The sequence below is a fragment of the Heterodontus francisci genome, chromosome 2, assembly GCF_036365525.1.
Source record: "Heterodontus francisci isolate sHetFra1 chromosome 2, sHetFra1.hap1, whole genome shotgun sequence".
Classification (NCBI taxonomy): Eukaryota; Metazoa; Chordata; class Chondrichthyes; order Heterodontiformes; family Heterodontidae; genus Heterodontus; species Heterodontus francisci.
Window position 1 is genome coordinate 8,933,759 of NC_090372.1, and position 7,439 is coordinate 8,941,197.

Here is a 7,439-nt window from a genome sequence, read left to right on the forward strand (position 1 = left end):
TAACTTGATGCATGTTTCTACCAGAAGTGCAGATGGGAAGGGGCCAGATTTTGTGGTAGTGTCAGCGTTCGCTGTCATTACTCCTCTGAATATGACAGCAACTTCTGAAGGCCGCACGTATGCAGTTAAACATGAAATTTCAGATGTTTCTGTCAATGATTCTGTTCTTCTCCAGAGGGCGTGCTGATGAGCCAATCAATGGACAATCTTTGAACTTCCACTCATACGTTCTTAGGCTCACTGTAAAAATCCTTGGAAAAGTTACACTTTGTTGAATGAGGTGTAACTGGGTTTTTAACATATAAGATTTTGAGGGGGCTTGACAGAGTAGATACTGAGAGGATGTTTCCCCTTGTGGGGGAATCTAGAACCAGGAGGCATTGTTTCAGAATAATGGGTTGTCCATTAAAGATGGAGATGAGGAGGAATTTCTTCTCTCAGAGGATCGTGAATCTTTGGAATTCTCTAAGGCAAAGGCTGAGTCATTGAATATATTCAAGGCTGAGTTAGACAGAGTTTTGAACTATAGGGGAATCAGGGGTTATGGGGAACAGATGACAGAGCAGAAACAAAGGGCTGTATGGTGTACTCCTGCTCCTATTTCTTATGTTCTTATGTTAACATTATACTAAATTCATAATCACTGAAAAACAGCCTCAATGGCCCTGAAAAAGCAATTTTATATTTGTTGAATGCCATATTTCTCCATTATAAACAATTCCACATAATTTAATTTTTTTAATAGTTTATGATATTTTAGCTTATACCTAAATCTCACATGTACGTCCCAATCATTTATTTTGCTATCTGTAAAATGTAAAAATTAAACATGAAGGGACTCAGTGGTTTTTACTTCCTGGTTTGCTGTCTGTGAGAATACTTTCATATGATGGGCTGCTTACCCTGCTTGATTTCATCATTGTTGCTGGACACCTGGAGATCCCCTTGACTTGGCACCAGATTCAAACTGATGTTCGCAAAGGGGAAATCCACACCATGGAAATGGCTAGATCTTTGTGGGCAGCTTCCTTTAAGGTGTTGCTTTGCCACTGACTGAAAAAGCCAGGCCATTGAAATTCCTGGTCTGTCTGAGGAATGCTTTATTTTAGTGCCGTACAACATTCTTGATTTATAGAAAATGGGACAATGACTAACTCTATAATGTAATGCCTGAAGGAACTATGTAAAACAATACAACACTAAACTGAAAAGAGACGACAGGTCAGCAGCAGAGAGTTGCTTGTGATTGTTTGTGTTGATTTCCTGTTCAAGGAACTGTTCCCAAGTCCTAAAGTAGAGGATATATTTCATATCTGACAGCAAGCGTCACACCAGACTGCTGGGAATAATTGTTCGAGGTGCTGAATTTGGATTTCACATCTCTGTGACGGATAGTAATGATATCGTGTTGACAGCAATCATCACACTTTCGACAAGAATATTCCTTGGAGGGTCTCCCAATCAGCCCCAGAGGGAAGCAGAAACATTGGCCTCGGATTTTGCCATTATAGTGACAGTGGAACTGTCAGCATTCCCTGTCACTACAGCTGAGAAACTGACAGCGACTTCTGGCATCTGCACATACACAATTAAATGCGGAAATCCAGAAGTTGCTGTCAGAGATTTCCTTGCTCCCGCATAGGGTGCGCTGCTGAAGTCCTGCAGATTGAAATCTTTAGAAATCACTTGCTCTAATCTCATGGTAAAAACCTGAAAAAGGTATGCCTTTTGATTGAGGTTTAACTGAGTTTTTAAAGACATACTAAGTCATAATTACTGCTGAGAAACCTCTCCAGCCCTGAAAAACTAATTTCATATTTGTGGAAAGTCAAATTTCTCCATTATGATAAAAATTTCCATGCATTTTTTAAAGAAAAATTTAAGGTTTGTTTTTGATATTTCAACTCCTAACTTGCTCCCATGTGTATGTCCCAATTTTATTTTGCTCTTTATAAAATGATTTAGATGTGAAGGATAATCTGTAGTTTTTACTTCCTGGTTTGGTGTCTGTGAGAATTCTTCAATGTGATTGGCTGCTTAGCCTGCTTGATGACATCCATTTGCTGAACAACGGAGAAAAGGCAAACAATAACATATTGCTCCATGACCTCTTGGTCAGCTATGTGGCCTTGTCCAATCTACACCTTCTCCTTTGTTATCTCTTGCCCCACCCCCGGCTCACTTGCTTATAACCTTTGACATTTCTAACATTTGCTAGTTCCGAAGAAGGGTCACTGACCTGAAACGTTAACTCTGCTTCTCTTTCCACAGATGCTGCCAAACCTGCTGAGTGGTTCCAGCATTTCTTGTTTTTATTTCAGATTTCCAACATCCGCAGTATTTTGCTTTTATTAAGATAAAAGAGAGATTGACTTGCTATTATCTCTCTTACACTACTACATAAAGTTAAAAGGCTCTCCTATGCTCCCAGATCAAGTGTAGTATGGGTCAGATGCGGATTCATGTTTTTCCTACTTGATTGAGAAATGCAGTTTTACATCAGCCTGAGAAGGGACCCAAAGTGACATTTTAGTTTCACAGTCATTCTTGTCCCTGAATGAGATTGTTAATTACAGTAAAGAAGTCAGCCATTCGGCCTGTCAGACTTGTGCCAGCTCTTTGAAAGAGCTGTTCAATTCAATCCCACATCCCAGCTTTTCCCCCATAACCCTGCAATTTAGTTCTCTTCAAGTACATGTCCAATTGCCTTTTGAAAGTACCTCTGGCGTCTGATTCCAGCACCCTTTCAGATCTTAACAACCGTCGGCGTGAAGAAATTTCCCCTCGAGTTCATTTGCCAATGGTTTTAAATCTATGACCTCTGGTTACCAACGAATTTTCCAGAGGAAAAGTCTCTCCCTATTCGCTCTATCAAAACTACCTCATAATTTGAAATACCTCGATTAAGACTCTCTTTAACCTTCGTGCTGAATTAAAGTCATAGAGTCGTCGGGCTGGATTTTAAAAGCCTGCCACCGCACGACAAAGAGCCGTCGCGATCTCCCGCATAGCAGCTCATTTAAATAGCTTGGGCGGCCAGCATCCCCCCCCACCCCGATCACGTGGAGGGGGTGGGCTGTCCGCCCTGGCAATGGTGTCCGTTGCCTGTGCACAGGCGCTGGCACCATTTTTAAAGGGCAGTCTGTCATACGGCATATTTAAATTTTTAAAGAAACATCCCCCCAAAAGTAACTAAATAAATTTCTTATGCTCCTTTCCCACCCACCCCAATAACAATTAGAATAAGTATTTGCCCTTTCTCCATCAAAGCACTTACCTTTCACATCTGACCTTCCCCACCCCAAACTGCACAAAGTTTAAGGTTCAACCCTTCCCACCATCCCTTACACCCATTACATGTATTTGACCCTGTTCTCCCCACCCACCCCCCCAACACCGCTCTGATAAACTTACCTCCTCCCCTCTCCCCACCAGTGTCATGCCTTGTTTCCCCTGATGGCGGGCCCTCAAGATCTCAGGTAAGTGTATTTAAATGTATTCATTTTATTGATTTGAATATGTTAATTGTGATCCCGTCACCGAGCGGCGTGGGGGCCACCACAGAGCCTTGGCGCCACCGGAGGGATCGGGCTGCGCCCTGCCGGCATTGAGGTCCATGGCGGGCCTCATCCGGAGCCATCTTTAGGCCCCTCCCGCCACAGATTTCAACGTCAAGGGCACCTTAAAATCCAGCCCTTTGTGTGTAGAAGTGATTCCTAATTTCACCCTGAAGGGTCTGGCTCTAATTTTCAGACTATACCCCCGAGCCCTGGACCTCCCAAGCAGTGGAAATAATTTCTCTCTATCTACCCTATCCGTTTCCCTTAATATTTTGAAAACTTTGATCACTTCTTCTAAATACCCACTAAAAATGATGAAATTGTTCAAGGACAGGTTTGCTGAAAGGACAAGAAGAACTCTCTTGTTAAATTCTTTTGACGATGCAACAAATAACTGGGTCTTGGGTTGCTCCGTTATTTACCACAGTGCTAACTTCGAAGTTTAAGTTGGCCATGAGTGTAATATTCTGAGTATTGTTAGCTTATTACAGAATATCTAATGAGTCTGCTGAGGTACAAGAAACAGGGGTTTTATTGAAACACATCTTACTGTTATGGCTTACATCTTCCAAGAGACTTCATGAGAGATCCAAACATCACTTCCTGAGATGAGGTACACAGTACGGTTAGCATATTAACCACTTAGAATTAACGCATTAACAACGCAATGTCCAATATAACACGTTGTACTACAATGAGGTGCAGGGCCCTGATGGAATGAAAGGCATTGGCTACACCAGAGGGGTTGGCAAAATTGGGAAATGTTGATGAGCCTAAGCCACCTTTCACATATCTAATGGGCAATGACACAGCTCACATGGAGCCTGGTGTGTATTGCAGGACGGCCCGAAAGAATAGAGAAAAGGAAGATAATATACCGAGATAGCAGACCATCCTGTCAACTGTGAGGGATGATTTGAATCCTACGCAGATGGTTGGGATGAAAGTCTCTGACGTCTGTCAGTTGGGAAGACTACAACGCTCCATACATTGTGATGCATAAACATGAGTACTGTCAATACCATTCTTATTGAGTACAAGTCTACATCACAAGAACCTCATAAACCTTTATAAAGCTCTGGCGATATATGGGCAGTACCAAAACTGAATTGCCAGCATATTGATTCGCACTGGCATGTTCTCTAGGCAACAGGCTTTTAATCTGACATAGGTTGTCAAGGAGTACAATTCAGAAGCATCCGTTCAGAGGACAAATCACCCAGATTGCTCTCGCACAAATACAGAATTGTGCTGATAATTGATAGAGGCCTGGAAGATGGTCCCCTTAGTCAAGAAGGTGAACTATATAGAAAAGCTTTCCCATTTTAAAATCAGGATTTAGTTTGTAATGATTAAAACCTACTATCGTGTGAACACCATAGTCAATAATTGAGCTCCACATAATTACCACTTCTGCTGTTGAGGAAACCAGTGGGTGCATCCTTCTCTTCCTTGTATCAGGGGAATGATCTCTTTCCAGGCACAGTGAAGGGAAAATAGGGACAGAGGCCTATTATATTAGGCCTTTTCCCTCACATTTCTGCCCCAGGGTTTCCTGCCATAAGTGTCACTGGGCCTGAGCCTGCAGTATGCATGAGCAAGGGAAATGAGGAAGGAGAAGGTGTTCCTGAGCTCCCCTCCTCACTTTCCTTTGTGTATGTCGGAGTTGAACCCTTAAAAAAGCAGGCAGTGGGGCCTGAGGTGGACCCTCTGCAGACTGGGCTGCTGGACCACCCAGGGGACAAAGCCTTAGTAAAGATGAGCCACTGTCCTTGCTGTGAGCCTTTGGTCCATGGAGAGTCAGGCTTGCAGCTCTTCTCCTGTTTCCCTGTGCATTGGTCTGTCAGTAGAGCTCCCGTGCCTTGCCAATGGCCTATGCCAGGAAATTTGGGAGTCCTTTTCCCACAGCAGGCACTGCGCCTTTTTTCTTAATTTGCTCACAAGCTATGCCAGCATTTATTGCCCATCCCTAATTGCCCATGAGAAGGTGGTGGTGAGCTGCCATCTTGAACTGCTGCAGTCCATGTGGGGTAGGTACACCCACAGTGCTGTTAGGAAGGGAGTTCCAGCGACAGTGAAGGAACGGCGATATATTTCCATTCAGGATGGTGTGTGACTGGTCTGTCTGGCACCCAGCAATGGGGGTCGTTCAAGAGGGAAAAAATAGTTGAAATATTCTTTAATATAAAAATTTTAGCAAGCACAAAAACTGCTGCTAATTCTATTCCCCCCTTTATCACTACTGACACCAGACTTTAGCATGATGTGATACATCCAGGTTCATGAACTGTAGTTGGTATTCTATCATTTCTCTGAGCCTGTGGTGGAACATTAGGTCACCTTGGAGATTGTAAAGCCATGCCATTATCTCAATAAATCTATTGCCATTCAAGAAACAACACAGTACTGATCTCCGGACGGGACAGGAGTTTCAGAAGGGCCTTTGCACTGTTTACCATTAAGGGAACAAATCCTTTAATTACTATGGTATGTGAGCTCTCCCTTATTGCTGTGCCCTCTGCCTCTCTCCCCTCTCTTCATGGAAGCAAGACATATTAACTATAATCCATGCGCTTTCTCATCTGATGAATCAAGGACCATACTAATGCAGAATCTAATTTTTCCACTGTGAAGGAAGAGGAAGAGAGTGTGAGATCATGAATAATGAATGTAAAATCTGACTCGCCCCACAGTGAGAACATCCCATATGGAATTGCTGAAAACTATTCACAACAAGGAAAAACAAGTCATTAAAAATGACCACCATTTCCTCCACAGCAGAATAAAATGTAAATAAGCTTTTACTAGGAGCTGGACCTTTTAAAAGAGTTTCATATCCAGTTATAGTCTATTACAAGTTAACATCGAATTGTTCATTGTACAAACTACTTTAATATTAATAAGCTGTTAGTGCCAGAACAGCATGAGACATTAAAGTAAAGGGACTAAAAATTCATTGGCACCTGATTTTGGGCTGATAATTTGTGCAGCCTCCTCATTTGAATGATTGCAGCATTCGTCCGAGCTGGGCCCACGCTGCTGGCTGCCTCTGTGCTCAGCAGGGAGCCCAGCAGCATGCACTGATAGCACATGGGGCAACAAGCCTGCTCCTCTTAAAGATAGTCTATCTCTCTTAAAGGGGAGCTGCAATCTGTGGAAGGAAGCTGCTGCTGGATGCTTGCACTGACCCTGGCTGCAAGTTGCGCAAATGGAGCACCGGGAAAGAGAGAGGGCTCCTAGGTTCACGGGTGCGGTGCTGGAGGCCTTAGTAGTGGAGGTCAATCGGAGGATAGGTCATGTTTATGCGGGGTGCTGGGAGGCCCTCGAGGATGCCTCTCCAAAGGGCATTGGAGCAAGTGGCCAGGAAGGTTAATGCCCGGAATCTGGCCCCAAGGACCTAGCAGCAGTGTCGCAAGAAGTTCAACAACCTAACCCGGGTAGTCAAGGTCTGTGTATGCATCTTCACATGTCATCTCCGGTTGGCTCAGGTTTCCTCCCACAGCCAAAGACTTGCAGGTTGATAGGTAAATTGGCCATTATAAATTGCCCCTAGTATAGGTAGGTGGTAGGGGAATATAGAGAAGGTGGGGATGTGGTAGGAATGTAGGATTAGTATAAATGGGTGGTTGATGGTCGGCACAGACTCGGTGGGCCGAAGGTCCTGTTTCAGTGCTGTATCTCTAGATAAAAATAAAATCTCCTACCCACCTCACCACCAACCTCTCAAACTGCTCAATGCACCTCATCCCCTCACTCACCCATCAGATGTCCCTGGCACTCAGGACTCAGGCCTTAAATTCTGATGCTCCATCTCACTCTCACACACCTTCCAATGATGCGAGCCTCAAACCCACCTCTCGCTGCTTCCACATACCTCAG